The sequence below is a fragment of the Quercus suber genome, unplaced genomic scaffold (assembly GCF_002906115.3).
Source record: "Quercus suber isolate HL8 unplaced genomic scaffold, Cork oak 2.0 scaffold_59, whole genome shotgun sequence".
Classification (NCBI taxonomy): domain Eukaryota; kingdom Viridiplantae; phylum Streptophyta; class Magnoliopsida; order Fagales; family Fagaceae; genus Quercus; species Quercus suber.
The window spans coordinates 1,087,462-1,105,456 of record NW_027069524.1 but is presented as its reverse complement, the minus strand read 5'-3'; positions in this window follow the sequence as shown (position 1 = coordinate 1,105,456).

Here is a 17,995-nt window from a genome sequence, read left to right as displayed (position 1 = left end):
AAGGAAGAAGGAAAAAGAGGAAGAAGGAGAAACGGCACTGGAGATTGGAGAGCGTAATAGGAAACATTGTAGGGTTTGAAAATTTTAAATACAAAACAGCAAAACGACGTCATTTGAACCTGTTATCAATTTTAATGTGTTAGGACATATATGTTTTAACTTGTTTAAGAACATATGTCACTTAGTTATGTATATTGGCTAATCCTTTGACAAAACGCATTATGCTTGTAATTGGGTAGTTCTAGGTGTTTTTAATATTTCAAGAAACAATGTTTCAAGCTCAAGTGTTGAAGTCATCAAGTCTGTCCAAGAAAAAGCAAGTTGAAGTGTAGGATTTTTAAAGCTTGACACCTCTCGATAGCTACCTCGACACCTGCTATCTGTCGAGAATTAAAAAATCAGAATTCCAATCTGATTTTCTTGGGATTCGTGAATATGTTTTTGGGCTTTCTTTTCTTCTAACCCTAAACATATAAAAAGATTATTTTAAGAGCCGTTTTGGGAGACACAAGTTGTATTATCATTGAGCAATCTCTGTTTATGCAAATTGTGCTCAACAGACAAGGTTCTTGATCTAGTTCATCTTCCATCAAGAAGTTGCTGTGTATTTGCACCATAGGGTTTTGTGACCAAGCATCTTCCTGCTATTCATCACGTGGATGAACTGAAGAACTTTGCAGCCAACCATTCTTTCTCAAGTTGGTGTTCTGAAGTCGCGTACTTGGATCCGCGCATTGGTTAGTCACGTACTTGGGAGCCATGCATCAAAGGTGGAGACTGTCACTACAGATCAAGTCCAATTGGGTATTGGGGTAAGGGTTCTGCGCATTGGTTAGTCACGTACTTGGGAGCCGTGCATCAAAGGTGGAGACTGTCACTACAGATCAAGTCCAATTGGGTATTGGGGTAAGGGTTCAACTGTAGGTTGGTAAGGTACTTGGGATTCCTTTCTTGTAACCGCTTGATTTGATAATAGTAGAGTTTCGGGAGTGGTGACCTGAAAATCACCCGGTGGGGTTTTTGCCGTTAGGATTTTCCCCATTCGTAAACAAATCACCATGTCATTTATTTTTTCCACTGCATAATTAGTATTTGGTGATTTGTTTGTGCTTCCACATATTTGCATGTTAAATTGATTAATTAATAACTTGGCTAATTAATTAATTAATTAGAGTTAATCACAAGATGTCATTCAGATTGTGACCTAACATTATGTAATGCGTATGACCATTTCTAAAATCCTGGCCAAAAGTCTTCATGCTAGTTAGCGATTATAACAATCTCACTAACCAATCAATTGTATACAATATGTTGTAAATGAGTTGCACCGAGCTTAGCCGAGTATAAAAAGTTCAAACTTATTTATTTAATTTTATTTTGAACATGAGCCGAGCTCAAGTTTATTATCAAACAAAATTACATGTTCAAACTTAGTTCATTTACTTGTCTAGCAAGCTTGAGCTTGTTCACGAGCTTTTGATTAACTTATTTTTTTCTATATATAATAAAACCATGACTAAAATGTTTTACCCCTTCATAAATTTATAAATTTTTACTACAAATAAATCATTTATGTTATTAATAAACTACAAATAATAAATTTATATCATATAAACTAATTTACAAGCTAATACAACTCAATTTCAAGTTTATATAAATATATCTTTAGACAAGTATACAAATAACTATATAGTATTATACATAGTTAATTTGAGCTCTCATTTTTACGATCTTGTTCACAAACTAATTATTATATTTGAGCTTGGCTCATTTATTAATTGAGCTTAAAATTGGGCTTGAACTTGGCTTATTTACTAAACAAACACACATAAACAATATTTTTCTTAAGCCGAGCTCAAACTGGGTCCATATACAGCCCTAAATTCAAGTTACCTTGCTTAACTTAAAAAATAAAAATAAAATAAAATTTACCTAGCTACAATCTTTTAATAATAATTGTAGATTTTCTGGTATGCAAGGGAATGAAGACCAGATGGTGACTATCATATTGAATGAAGTCAAGTGGAGAGCTGCTGTCTTTATTCCTGGTAAGGTGAATGCAAAGGATTGGGCAATGTGTGGAAGGCTTGCAATTAATTTGGAACCCAAAATAGTTGTTGTTATGTTTTGGTTTAGGTTGTGATGTAGATGAGTTTTTTGCTACAATGGAGCTTGTATCTCTGGTAGAGGCCATGGTGTAGCTGAGTTTCTTCTCTTTCTTTTTGTTACAGAGGTGTCATTTCTCTTTGTTGTATTGAATTGGTGTCAATTTGTAGTTGAGGCTTTCGGCTTTTTATATCAATGAGGGTTAATTTGCATCTTTGTTGTTGATTGTTTTGTAGTTGTGAACCTTCTTGTGTGTGTGTATATATATTGGCTTAATGAAGATTGCTTATTCATAATAATTACCTTGCTGCTAGTGGTGGCTCCAGAAATTTTTCTAAAGTGGTTATTAAGAAACTTAAATTATACAATAATTAATAAGAAAGATAGTTATATCTCATTATCAATGCTGCAAGATATATCTCTTTCAAAATTTTAGTTAAATAAATTTTTTTTGGATTTTTTCTTTTTGTTTGTAAAGGCCCATTATATTGTTAAAATGACCAAAGTTTGACTACAAACTTATTATAGCCTAAGACTACAACTTTCACTAAACAAATTAACATGACTACATATTTTGAAAATCTAACCATTGAATTATATGTTTTTTTATGTTCTTAAAATTCATGTCAAGTTTCATGTCAATTGGATGTTATTTGTTATTTGATCCATAAACTTATATTTTGCGTATAATTTTAGACTACAAAAACTTGAAAATTAAACATTTAATTGATGACATAAGCTATTTATCTCTAATCTTCTTGAAGTTTTGCAAGCATGGAGGATAAAAGAAAAAAAAAATGTAATCTAATTGTAGAATTGTTAAAATTCATATCTAATAAAAAAATATTGAGTGGAGTTGTAGCTTTAATCTACAACCAAGTTTGTTGCTAAACTTTGTCTAAAGTTTAATTATATTAGACCTAAAAAAAACTTAGGGTGGTCACACATTATTTTTAAGGTAAAAAAATTATAAAATTTTTAAATTTTATATATAATAATGATTTTTTTTTCCAAGCCAGGGTGCACCTATGACCACCCTAACTCTAACGTGGAGCCGCCATTGCTTGCTACACTTCTCAAATTTAAAATGAAAAAAAAAATATTATTATTATGCATAGTATATACATACATATACACAAGTTGAAATTATATTTTGAAAATATGACTTCAATTAAAATTGTATAAACCTATTTTCAAAATTACAATTTTATAATTTTATAATTATAATTAAAATTGTGTTTTTAAAACACGATATCACATGCTGAACGTATTGCTGTGTGCAAAAATAATTAGCCAAATGGAAAACCAACTTTTGCTTCCAAAATACCAAAGAAAAACACGCTGTAAAAAAAGCCATAAAAATATGAGAATATTACCTGAGTAGTGAGTCACGATAAGAAGCCAACCAGCAAAAAAGGAAATATTCCGGTGATAAAAGGCTTTGAGGAAAAAATTGCCAAATGCCCTTTTCAGGCAAAAATAGCAGCTCTTTGTCCCTTTTCCCAAACTAATTAGGGAAATGCCCCTCTTTTGAAACTCGATTTGTTATAAATCGAGTTTGACCCTATAGCGGCGTTTTTAAGGAGCCTATAGTGGCGTTTTGTAACTTGACCTCTATGAAATCGAGTTATAGGTTAAAAAAAAAATTGCCTATACCTCGATTTCATAGAGGTCGAGTTACAGAACGCCACTATAAGTCCTTAAAACATCACTATAGGTCCTTAAAAACGCCGCTATAGGGCTCCAGAAATTTTTTTTTTAAAAACTCAATTTATCACAAATCGAGTTACAAAAGAGGGGCATTTCCCTAATTAGTTTGGAAAATAGGGCAAAAAGCTACTATTTTTGCCCGAAAAGGGCATTTGGCAATTTTGTCCAAGGCTTTGATTATATCAATAATATAAACACCATAAGAGCATCTCCAGCAAATTCATCAAATTTTTGTACTGTTTGGAGAATGAACAGTGACTTTTACCTTTTATCTACATACTTTTTCAAATACACTTTCCAACAGATTCTCTATCTCATTTAAATATTATTTCTTTGTTCATTATTTATTCTTTTTTTAACAACTACACATCTTTCAACATTTTTTTATTCAACACTTGATTATTATAATAGAAAATATATATATATATATATATATATATATATGTATATATGAAGAATGAACGGTGGCCCATTAGATTTGATGAGCTACTGTTCATAAGCCAAAAAAAATTAGAGTTTAGAGAATCTATTGGAGACCATTTTTTTAGCCTCATTCTCTATTATAGAGAATATTTTGCCTTTAGCTATACCATTGGAGATGCTCTAAGCTGGTCCATCTCCAAATGCAGTGCTAGCATTGGCAAAGATGGTAATGAGTACATGCTCCTTCAAGTTAAATGGACCCGGACTCTTCATCTCCATTTTTTTTAATTTATCCCACTGAACGAAAAAGAGATTATTGATTACATTGCCTCCTATCATATATATAATTTGTAGAAATTACTATTACATTGTAGTACAAGATAATATATATATATATATTTTTTTTTTTTTTTTTAATAGGAAAAATATAAGAATTTTAATTGTGTTTGTTGTGGAATGGAGGTGAATTTTGTTACCAAAAAAAAGAAGATAAAGCATGTGAAAATCTATATTTAATTATCTTAAGCAACTTTACTTCACATAAAAAGTTAACACTTATTGATGTAGGACATAATTTACTATAGTTAATTTTTGTAATTTATTAATTTTGATATTTTTATGTAAAATTCGTTGTTTTAGGTTTAGGTGATTTATTTTCTTGTTTTTAGGTGCTTTAATGCTTTTTAAGCCAAATTTGGTTCCTGTTATGGTTAGGTATTAATTAGAAGTTATTTTAGAATATACTTTTTTGTCTGTCAAGTTTTACAGTGCTCTAAAATATGCCCCTAAATCTATACATGTTTTTTAAACAATTATTCAATCAATAAAATTTAGACTTTTGTCTTTCTATTTTCTAGTGAATTCAAACCCTTTCTCCTTGTGGATTCAAGGAATTCCCGTGGATTCGAGATTATTTTTTTCTAAAACTAGACGTGTTCTACTTCTTGATGCTTCTGTATCCCGCATCACTTATTTCTTTATTTACATTATGCAACAATAAAGTTAAAATAATTTCAATTAGCTCAATTAGTATTGTGGACACCTGAGGATCAAGGAATGGAGCTGAAGGGTCGTAATATTGGCCCGAGGACCGAGGAGGAAGTTGAGGGGTCGCAGTAATGACGTGAAGGTATTGTAAGTCACAGGCCCAAAGGAAGAAGCTGCCGATGAGGGGAAGTTAGGATCTGAAGAGAGTGGATGACAGTGGGCAATAGGGAAACTCTAGGCCTAGATTAGCCTGTTGCATCCGCATTAATTAGGGCCAACAGCTTTATCAACCGCATTAATGAAGAGGTGACCTGAGCAGTATAGGCCACAACTAAGCAAGTTCCTGCCACCATTTTCTCAGATGTGAAAGGTAACAAGTGTCAGGAAAGGAGGGGGATTGGGTAGAAATGAATGGTGTAGATGCAATGGAAAGGGGCTATATAAGGAAATGAAATAGCGTCGGAAAGGGGAGGAAAAAAAGTGTATTAGAGAAGAAAAAGGAATAGTGTTATTTTCCATTCAAACTCTGCTTCCTCGAGAGCCTTTGTGTAAAGCTTGATGCTTATTCATTTCTTGAACATAAGTCTGATCCTTGAACATTGATGTCCTTAGGCGGAGCTCGTTGTTGTTATTCTTTCTCATCTCTTACAATTTCATCGATTTGGGCCAAGTTGGAGGGGAACATCTAACTATTCTAAGTGAGCTTGGGCCTTAACTCTCTTTTTCGATCCCCACAATTGGCACGGTTTAAGGGAAATAGCAAGTGCTTGAGGATCTGCCTAACGAAGGCCAAGGTGAAGAGGAGTCAATTGGTTCCCACAGGGAGAACTCTTTCGTTAACTTGGGGTGTAAGAGAGATAGACAACATACCCCAAGTGTTGTGATGGGGTCTTATCACACTAAACGTACTAAGCGGAATCGTCCCAAGTCCAGGGGTCAAGCCTCACCTGAACAGGAGACACTAGTGTTGCAGCGGGAGGTGATCATTTGCGCAGGAAGTTGAGACACAGGAAACGTGATAGGAGGAGCCCATCTTCCCCATCAAATGAGGGCTCAAGGGAGAGCCATGACCGATCATACTAGCGCAGGTCTAGAACTCCACCTAGCGAAACTACTCAGCCTCCTCATGTTAGGACAAGCTAGAGAAAAGCAACAATAGACGTGAAAAGGGGCCTTCTCATCACACCAAGGGAAATGATGCCATGAGTAAAGCCCTACAACAAGTTTCTAAGTCCCCTTTCGTCAAGAGGATTAACAAGGCTAAGCTCCCTCACTGTTTCTCCCAGCCAATGTCCACTATATATAACGGAAGGACTGACCCCATGGAGCATGTCAGCCACTTCAATCAGAAGATGGCTGTCCATGCCAGTAATAAGGCCGTTAGTGCAAGGTGTTCCCTTCCAATCTCGAGCCTGTTGCCATGCGATGGTTTGATGCGTTGGATGGAGGGTTAATAAGGTCCTTTGAAGAGCTAACCAGGGCATTCGGTGCTAGATTCATAACTTGTAGTAGGGTCCCCAAGCCATTGGATGCTTTGCTATCTATGGCCATGAGGAAGGGGGAGACCTTTAAAACCTACTTCAACCGGTATTAGGAGATATACAATGAAGTGGATGGAGACTTTGAAGATGTTGCAGTAAGGACCTTTAAGGTTGGCATCCCGACCGAGCATGACCTGAGAAAATCATTGACAATGAAGTCTGCCTTAAACATGTGCCAATTTATGGATCACATAGACAAGTACAAGAGATTTAGAAGAGGACTAAATGTAGGAGAAAAAGAAAGCTAAAGCATTCCCTAAGAAAAGGGGTCCTCGAGGAGGAGGATACCATAACCCAAAGAGACTTCCGTAGTCACATAGCACCAGTGGGAGTTCAAATGATCAATTCACTATTCAAGGAGCCGATATACCAAATACTAGAGAAGAAAAAGAACGAGCCATTTTTCAAGTGGCCCAACAGAATGGGTAGGGATCTGTCCAAGAGAAACCAAAGCCTCTATTGCCACTACCATAAGGACAGGGGGTACACAACCGAGGACTGCAGGACTCTGTGGGATCACCTCAATCAGTTGGCAAGATTAAGGAAACTCGATTATTTCCTGCACTAGCCTGCAGAACAGGCTGGACACTTGAGAAGTGAGGTACATAGAAATGACAATTCTTGGCTAGCATTGGGCACCATTAATGTGATCTTGGCTAGGCCAAGAGGGGACGTCATGCCAAGTCCTCGAGTCATGGCCATGGTGGGAGGCTCTGACCTGGATACTAGAGGTCAGACTCACAAGAAAGCAAGAGAGACGGCCCCTCCTGACCTAAGTTTTTCTGAGAAGGACAAGCAAGGAACCCTCCAACCACATGATGACGCCCTGGTGGTTACTATAAGGATTGGGGGCTATGATGTCAGGAGGGTACTAGTTGACCAAGGAAGCCAGGCTGAGATAATGTGCCCAGATTTATACCGGGGGCTGAACTTGAGGCCCGAGGACCTGGATACGTGTGATTCTCCACTAATGGGCTTCGATGGCAAAATGGTAGTCCCCCGAGGAATGATCAAACTCCTTGTACAGGTCGGAGACATGGAAGTCTAGATGAATTTCATAGTGGTAGAAGCATTCTCCCCGTACACTGCTATCCTTGGCAGATCCTAGCTTCATGCCATGGGAGCTGTTCCCACAACCCTGCACCTGAAGGTTAAGTAACCTGCCCACGGGAAGGTGGGAAAGCTATTGGGCAATCAAGCCATGGCCAGGCAGTGCCTGGTGTCAACAGTTACAAGCAATCATCAGGCCTTGCCGCAATGAATAAGGATGCAATCCAATAGCAACTAAAGAGGGCTATAGGTGGGCAGCAGATTGAGGCACCAAGAGAATCATCTAAGGAATTGGAAAGGGTAATGATAGGGCTTGACCCAGAGCAATATTTCCAAGTAGGCTTACAGTTGCCGCCCATAGAAAAGGCAGAACTGATAGAGTTCCTAAGGGCAAACCTTGACGTTTTTTCATGGAATGCTTATGATGTGCCAGGAATTGATCTTGAATTGACCTGCCATCGGTTAAACATAAATCCCAAGGCCTTGCCTCGTAAACATCCTCATCGGCGGTCATCCAAGGATCACGCCAAGGCAGTTAGGATAGAGGTGAACAAGTTGAAGCAGGCTGGAGCTATTAAGAAAATCTTCTACCCCGAGTGGCTAGCTAACACAGTAGTGGTTAAGAAGAAAAATAGGAAGTGGCGAGTATGTGTGGATTTCACTGACCTAAATAAGACATGCCTAAAAGACCCCTTCCCCATTACTTGAATTAACTAGCTGGTGTACGCCATAGTGAGACATCTTTGGATGAGCATTCTAGATGACTTTCAAGGTTATCACCAGATACCTCTGCTATTGCCCTACCAGGAGAAAACGGTCTTTCACGCTCCCAATGGAAACTATCATTATCAGGTGATGCCCTTCGAACTCAAAAACACAAGATCCACCTATCAGAGAATGGTAATGCGTATGTTTGAAGGGCAGATAGGAAGGAACATGGAAGCATACATCGATGATATGGTAGTTAAGAGCAAGATGATAGAAAATCACCTAGCTGATCTGGGAGAAACTTTCTCAACGCTGAGGAACCATAAACTACACCTCAACGCATCCAAGTGCTCTTTTAGGGTCAATTCGGGCAAATTCCTTGGGTACCTGATAACCCAATGCGAAATCGAAGTCAATCCAGAACAAATCAGGGCTATTAATGGCTTGCACCCTCCTCAGAATCCCAAGGAAGTGCAAAGGCTGTCTAGGATGACGGCAACTCTAGATAGGTTCATCTTTCGGTCCGCAGACAGGAGTCGTCCTTTCTTCCAACTACTGCATAAGTGGAAGTATTTTTAGTGGGCCGAGAAATGCTTAACGGCATTCAAGGACCTCAAACGATACTTATCTTATCCGCCGATACTTTCCCGACCCAATAAGGAGGAAGTATTTTATGCATACTTAGCAATCACCAAACATGCTATTAGCTTCATCCTAGTCAGGAACAAGGACAGAGTTCAGACACCCGTCTATTATGTTAGCAAATCCTTACAGGAGATTGAGATGTGTTATCTTCCCTTGGAAAAAGCAATACTGGCCATTGTGCACGCCACCAAGAAACTCCCTCATTACTTCCAAGTCCATACCGTGGTGGTGCTTACTCAACTGCTTTTGCAGGCCCTAATGAGGAAATCTAATTATACTGGCAAGATTGCTAGTTAGGGGACTAAGTTAGGGGCTTATGATGTCAAGTACATGCTCCAGAATGCCATAAAATGGCAGGTCTTAGCAGACTTTGTAGCAGAATTTGACGAAGGTGTCCCCGAGGAGGAGAATACAACCATAGGTACACTAGTCTCATCGGTCACTGCCGCCCCATCATGGCAAGTCTACACGGATGGATCTTCCAACCAAAAGGGAGCAGGTGTGGAGGTTGTATTGATTACCCCTAAGAAATTGATAATAAAGAAGTCATTACGATTAGGATTCTCGGCCACCAACAATGAGGCCGAATACGAAGCCTTGCTAGCAGGGATAAACATGGTCAAGCTGCTGGGAGGAGAAACGGAGGAATTGTACTCAGATTCTAAGTTAGTTATGGGTTAAGTCAATGGTAATTTTGAGGCTCAGGATGAAAGGATGCAAGGGTACCTTGCCAAAGTACAGAATGCCCAAGCTCATTTCAAGAGTTTTATCTTGAAACAAATCCTGAGAGGGCAAAACTCGAATGTGGATTCTCTTGCGATGTTAGCCACTTCGCTTGAGTCAAGTCTTCCTTGGGTTGTTATTGTAGAAGAAATGGACACCTCAAGTCTCATGAGGGTACTGTTATCAAGTGTATGCAGCATTCATGTGGGGCCGAGCTGGATGGACCCCATAGTAAGCTTTTTGAAAAGGGGATCCTTACCCGAGGATAAGTTTGAAGCAGAGAAGGTACGTAGGGCCACCTCTCGATATTGGTTATCCGAGAAGCAGAAGTTGTATAAATGCTCCTATTCAAAACCATATCTATTGTGTGTACACCCGAAAGCCGTGGAGTCCTTATTAGAAGAACTACATAAGGGCATTTATGGGAGCCATACCGGAGGAAGGTCTCTAGCACACAGGGCTCTCGCCCAGGGGTACTGGTGACCCAACATACGACAAACCTCACAGGATTATATAAAAAAATGTGACCAGTGTTAGAGGTATGCCCCAAATATTCATCAACCAGGAGGAATTCCGAATCCTTTGTCTAGTCTTTGGCTATTCGCTCAGTGGGGCCTCGATATAGTAGGACATTTTCCTCAAGCCATGGGAAATTGGAGATGGCTCCTTGTCGGCATGAACTACTTTACCAAGTGGGTGGAAGTCGAGCCCCTCTTCAACATCAAGGACGTGGATGCCAATAAATTCATCTGGAAAAACATTGTCACCAAGTTCAGGGTACCTCATACACTGATCTGGACAACGGCCTCTAATTTGACAGTAAAGCCTTCATGAGATATTGTGAGGAGCTGGGAATCAGAAACGGGTACTCTACACCTGCATACCCCCAGGGGAATAGGCAGGCTGAGGCCACCAATAAAGTTATAGTAGCCAGACTTAAGAAAATGCTTGACGATATGAAAGGAAAGTTGGTAGATGAGCTGCCCCACGTGCTATAGACCTACCGTACCACACCCCAAAGATCAACGAGGGAGACCCCATTCTCAATGATGTATGGGTCAGAGGCTGTAATCCCCTTTGAAACTAGATTTCCAACTTTAAAAACGGATCAATTCAACATTGAAAAGAACCACCACTTACTCCTAGACAACTTGGACCTGGCCAAGGAAAAACGAGAGGTAGCAATGGTGAAGATGGCTTACTATCAACAAGAACTTAAACAACAGTATGATAAGGGGGTCAAATCCATACCTTGGCCCTAGGGGACCTAGTCTTGAGGGAAGTAGTGGAAACAGCCAAGAACCCTACGTGGGGCAAGCTAGGTCCCAATTGGGATGGGCCATATAGAATCACCTCCGTAGCAGGCATTGGGGCCTATCACTTGGAGGACTTGGATGAAAATGTAATCCTCCGCCCTTGGAATGTAAACAATCTATGGCATTATTACTATTAATAAATTCTACTGCTGTTCATATCTTGCTTCATCATATCTTATAGTGGATTTGTTAAACAGAACCTAGGACTTGCCTGGCTCCTCGGGTCACAAACCTAGGGTAAATTAACATCGCCAAAGTTCTTCTAAGTGTTAAACAGAACCTAGGACTTGTCTGGCTCCTCGAGTCACAAGCTTAGGGTAAATTAACATCGCCAAAGTTCTTTTAAGTGTTAAACAGAACCTAGGACTTACCTGGCTCCTTGGGTCATAAGCCTAAGGTAAGTTCTTCTAAGTTTTAAACAGAACTTAGGACTTGCCTGGCTTCTAGGGTCACAAGCCTAGGTAAATTAACATCGCCAAAGTTCTTCTAAGTGTTAAACAGAACCTAGGACTTGCTTGGCTCCCCGGGTCACAAGCCTAGGGTAAATTAACATCGCCAAAGTTCTTCTAAGTGTTGAACAGAACATAGGACTTGTCTGGCTCCTCGGGTCACAAGTCTAGGGTAAATTAACATCGCCAAAGTTCTTCTAAGTGTTGAACAGAACCTAGGACTTGCCTAACCCCTCGGGTCACAAGCCTAGGGTAAATTAACATCGCCAAAATTCTTCTAAGTGTTAAACAGAATCTAGGACTTACCTGGCTCCTTAGATCACAAGCCTAAGGTAAATTAACATCGTAAAATTCTACAAAGTGTTAAATCGAACCTAAGACTTGCCTGGCTCCTCAGGTCACAAGCTTAAGGTAAATTAACATTGCAAAATCTCTTCTAAGAGATAAATGGGACCTAGGCCTTCCTAGTTCCCCTTGGTCACAAGCCTAGGCCTTTCCTCAGGTTTCTAAGATAATTCCACCAGGATTGTTCAAATTTGAGTCTTATCCCAAGTAAGTACTGATTGATAAATTTTGTAATTTCCATGAGTTAGCCAACTACTTATGCGGTGGTAGATTGCCTAGGCACAATTATTAGAAATACAATAAGATAACTGGAGCATGAAATGATTGACGCATAAGGAATAAAGAATATATACGAAAAAAGGATGTAATTTTTCCTTCATTAAAAATGTAAGAAATGTAATACAAGAAAGAAAAAGAAAGAGGCACTATATATACAACGGCCCACTACAAAAAATTCCCTAAGGAGCTAAAACTATTCTTTGAGCTCTTTCTCTTTGGCACCCTTCTTCTCTTGCTCTTTCTTCTCTTGCTCCTTCTTCTCCTTCTTTTTCTTTAATGGCACCCCCTCCTCGGCCTCTACGTTCACCACAGTGTCTGAAGGTGGGAGTTCTTTTGTCGTCTCTTTGCCTTTAGACAAGGTGGGAGAAGGAACCGGGTCTGTTTGCTCCGCGAAAGAAGGAAGAGTAGGCCTGGGGTCCATTGGAGGTTGGGGGGGAGTGGGTGCCAGGGGCAGGGCCGGGGGGTAGTACACCCTATTAGGAGCACAAAGCTCCAACTCGAGGTTAACCCCAACGACATTCATGGCCTCATCCCAGACCTCCCGGCTAAAGGCATGAGCAACATCACGAAGTTGGGCAATAAGACTCGCAGCTGTCTTAGTCATACCCGTATCGTAAGCTGCCTGCTCAGCCTGAGCCTTTTCGGCTTCCAACTGCTTGTTCGCCTGCTTTAGCTCCACCACTGTAAGAGTCATTTTACTCTCGACCTTCCTTTAGCCCTCTAAGGCCTCGACAGCTTGCTTCTCATTGCCCTTTAGAGCAAACTCAGCATTCCGATGAGCTTTCTCCACCTCGGCTAGCTGGGCAAAGGCTTCCTTTAACTTTTTCTTCGCCTTAGCTTAGGCTTTGTCCGCAACCTCCTGGCCCTTCTCGACTTTCCTTGCCACATCCAAAAAATGGTCAACCCATTCCTCAGCCATGAAGGCGGTTTGGATGGCCTGTAAAAAAGAGAGCAAACCAAACAAAGCGAGAATCATATAAATCTTGATTAAACTAACTTAACAGATGAATAAATTGGGTGAAGTACCTTGGCAAAGTCTTGCTTCATAGATAGGAAGACCTCTCTTTTTCTGAAGGACCTTAGCTCCTCCATATCCTCAGGAAGGCACAGCGCCCTCTCCAGGCATTTTGCCACCAAGCCTGAGCTGCCTTTGGTAGGGTCTCTTAGGTTGGTGTCATCAAGCACGGGAGCGTCTGAGCTTAGGGTGAAGATGGGCCTCCAAATAGAGGCCTTCTTGGGTTGGCTCCTGCCAACCTCCTTAGAAGTCCCAATGTGTTCAGGCCTCTTCTTCTGCTGCCCTTTTCCCACACAAGCTTTCTTGGTTGGGGGCTCAGTAATCTCCCCTTCCTTGGCCACTTCTCTATTCTTGCCTCCCTGACCACGTTTCCTTTTCTTGTCTACGACCTCAGCTGGAGATGTGCGCGTTGCAACAGGTGTCTGAGGGCGGGGTGGCACCATCACAGTTAGGGAAGAGCCCCCAACATGGGCCGTCAGTAGGGCAAAGAGGCTTGGAGTCTTCTCCTTGAAACCTATGTCCGCTGGTGCCTGGACTTATGAAGTGCTAAAGGCGTTTGGACGACAAAAAACGTCAAAGTCCCTGTCCGTCACCTCCTGAAGAGACTCAGACGTGGATTCCGCGACCTCAGCGTCTGATGGGATCGGGGGTTCTTGTGAATAGAGGAGCCTCGCAGCTAAGGGGGCGGGGAGCTGAGTTTCTTGGGTCCCCTCGAGGGGTGGTTCTGTAAGTAGGAAGCCAGGCACAGGGACGTCTATTAAAGCCAAGCGAGAGTCCCATGCTTTAATGACGTTCTTCGGACTCTGAAACCGCTTGGTGGATGGCTTGTAGCCTAAGATAACGAAGGCTGCCCTCAACTGCCCATCTTTGTGAAAAAATATTTTAGACCTAAGAATCCTATTCAGGTCCTTGAAGTTCACTAAATGTTTGGCAGGAGCTGTGTGGTACTCGTCTGGCAAATAAAACCATGACGGTTGTTTGTAAAACAAAAGAGAAAAGGGAAGAAAGCTATAACACAAGTTAAGCTAAGTAAAATCCTAAGTGTGACCCCGGTCCTCGGGAATGATACCTGGTTCCCCCTCCTGGGTGGGACAATGCATCCCATCATGCCATCCTCCCAAGACAAGGAGGAAATCCTCATACATGCTTTTACTCGAGTCCGATAGGCAAGAGATTAACCTAACTGAGGGGACCCTACATTTCATGTAGTACTTGGTTTTCTCCCCCTTCTGGCATTGGTATAACCAATTTACATCGTCCTAGGTAAGACTCATCCCCATCCTATGGTTCAGTGTGTCTACACACCCAAGGATTCTAAAGATATTGGGTGAACATTGGGCCGGGGTTAATCTATAGTCCATAAGATAATCCCGGGTTAACCTACCTATAGGGAGTTCCATCCCGCCTTCAATAAAGGCAATCATAGGAATGACCACAGACTCTGAGGGTCTATCTAGGACCAACCACTCACCCTCTTCACAGTGCCAGATTTCCACGTCATTGGGGATCCTATATTATGCCCTAAAGGTTGCCCTAGCCTCGGCAATGTCCACTAATTTAACGTATCTACCCATGACCTCTTGAGAGATAAAGTATGAAACTTGTGAAAAAAAAAGGTACAAAGGAAAACAACACACCTACTGATGAATGCAAAAAGGGCTCCTCTGGAGTTTTTGTTCTTCAATTTAGATCGCCAGAATGCTCAAAATAAGCCTCAGCCAGCTCCAAGTTCTCCTTTTATAGGAGGGTAAAAGGTGAGTGGCAAAATTCCCACCCATTTGTGTGGAGAAATGAAAACTGTACAATCCTGATCAAACTGTTAAATGTGGGGAGCCAAGCAACCACCTGGCGCCATAAATGCAAAATCGTGGATTTAGAAGCATCAGGAGCATGCAGAGGTCAAGCGAAAGGACGTTGATACATGGGAACGCATATGGCACGTGTGTATCTCATTTAGAATACTAAAACTTTACTCTTGTCCATGAACAAACAGTGAAAGTTTTAGGGGGCTATTGTGGGTACCCGAGGACCGAGGAATGGAGCTGAAGGGTCGTAATATTGGCCCGAGGATTGAGGAGGAAGTTAAGGGTCGCAGTAATGACGTGAAGGTACTGTAAGTCACGGGCCCAAGGGAAGAAGCCGCCCGAGGAGGGGAAGTTAGGATCTGAAGAGAGTGGATGATAGTGGGCAATAGGGAAGCTCTAGGCTTGGATTAGCCTATCGCATCCGCATTAATTAGGGCCAACAATTTTATCAGCTGCATTAATAAGGAGGTGGCCTGAGCAGTATAGGCCACAGCTAAGCAGATTCCTGCCACCATCTTCTCAAATGTGAAAGGTAACAAGTGTTAGGAAAGGAGGAGGAGGATTAGGTAGAAATGAATGGTGTAGATGCGATGTAAGGGGGCTATATAAGGAAAGGAAAGAGCATCGAAAAGGGGAGGAAAAAAAGTGTATTAGAGAAGAAAAAGGAATAGTGTTATTTTCCATTCGAACTCTGCTTCCTCAGGAGCCTTTGTGTAAAGCTTGATGCTTATTCATTTCTTGAACATAAGTCTGATCCTTGAACATTAGTGTCCTTAGGCAGAGCTCATTGTTATTATTCTTTCCCATCTCTTACAAATTTCATTGATTTGGGCCAAATTTGAGGGGAACATCTCACTATTCTAAGTGGACTTAGGCCTTAACTCTTTTTTTCGGTCCCCACAAGTATAATATCTGATAGTTGAATAAGATTTTTTTTTTTTTGAAATAATTTCAACCTATGGCGTCCTCTCCTAATGATAGCTCTTTTATCATCGAACCAAGACACTAATCGGTTTTTGGTGTAGGCAGATATTGAACCCTAGATTTCTTATTCAACAATTAGATATTTTACTAGGTAAGTTAATTGGAACTCACAAGTTGAATAAGATATCTAAGGCTCAATCCCTGCCTACACCAAAAATCAACTGGTATCTTGGTCTGATAATAAAGACCTATCATTAAGAACAGACGCCGTAGGTTGAAACTCTCTCAAAAAAAAAAAAAAAAAAAAAAAGCTCACTCTGACCAACGTTATCCTACCAAGGGGTTACTTCCCCATTAATGCGGCCAGGAGGGTTGGTTGAGTGCATTAAATGCGAGAGTGACAGCTTACTTTGGGGTTAGCCACTCCCTGAAATCACTTTTGTCAGGCCGAGGACAAGGTATCCTCGGCGTGGATCCGGGAGAATAGGCTTTCCCCCCTTCTCCTCAGAAATAGCTTGCGCTCCTCGACATGGGCCTTGGGCCCGCTATATGATGGGCCGAGGCTATCAGGCCCACGGACCCCACAATAGCCCCTCAAAACTCTGCTGCACGTTCCCTCGAACGGGGAGGAGGGTTTTGATACATGCGGATCCATTGGACGAATGGTCTCACTCTAGTTTATGCTGATGCTGGCGGCTTCTTGACTGCCCGATGCGCGTTTTTAGCGTTTCGAGAATTAATGGGTGCCCACATTAAATTTTTGGCGGCACCACGTTTCCCACCTTCAGCGGCATGATCTTCTGCCTTTATGAGCAAGCGGTTTCATTTGGGGAAATTAAGGGAGAGTATAAATACCTGTTTGACTTGCCTGGTTTCATTATTTTCGCGCTTATCATCGTTGATGCACATATTTTGAACTTGGTTTGACTGGCACACTATCTGAAGAGTATCGTCATACCTCTGTAAGTTTTCTTTGTCTAGTGACCCCAAATTTCCCTGATTTCACTCTTCCTTTTCTTTTTTAGAGCTTTTAGTTGTCTTTGGGGAATGGGTAAGTTTAAGGAGCTGGTCGAGTCCGATGAGATGATAAACAAATTCATTGTTGACTATGGAATACCGATAATGTGAACTTGAAATACTGCGAGGAAGGAGAGTGGTATCTTAAGAGGAGAGAGGGTGAGGTCGTGATTCCAATAGTTGCTTTTGTAGAAGGAGGGATGAGAATCCCTATGAGGCCGGTGACCCTCAATTACCTTAGGCATTTCCGCCTGGCCCCTACTCAATGCGCTGTGAATGTATTTAGGATACTAGGGTGTGTAGATACCCTGAATGAAAAAATGGGGCTGAGATTGACTCACCATGATGTTAATTGGTGTTACAACCTTCATCATCTGAGGGGTAAGACGTATTATATGAAGACAAGGGACGATAGGGTTCGCCTTATCCAGTGTCTTCCTGACTCCAATAAGGGGTTGAACCAAGATTTCCTCATAGTGTCGGGAGAATGGCACGACGGCTTTCATTGCCCAACCGTAGAGGGGAAGCCAGGTAGGGCGTCCGAAGTACAAGATAATTTAGGTTTCAGTGCCTTTGTGTTTTATATCTGTATACTCAGCTTGGTTGACTAATCATAAGAATTTCACTTTTCTTTTCACAGATCCACACGCCTTTGCACGTCACTTCCACCTGGTCAATAAAGCGGATTTGGAGACCGTTCTCAGGTCGGAACTTTTCTTGAACGAATCTGACAACCAAGTCAGAGCTGCTCATAAAATCCTCGGGTGTGACCCAGCTCAAACGTCATTCCCTGTTCCGCAGCACGTAATTAGAGCTCGTGATCCTCGCTTACGCAGATTACCGTGGGTGGAGAGCGGTTTCTCTTTTACTGGGGGGTCTTACATACCTGAAGGTATTCCGCTATCAGGTCCCTCTTCATCCCAGCAAGTAACGGTGGCCGAGAAAGGACCGC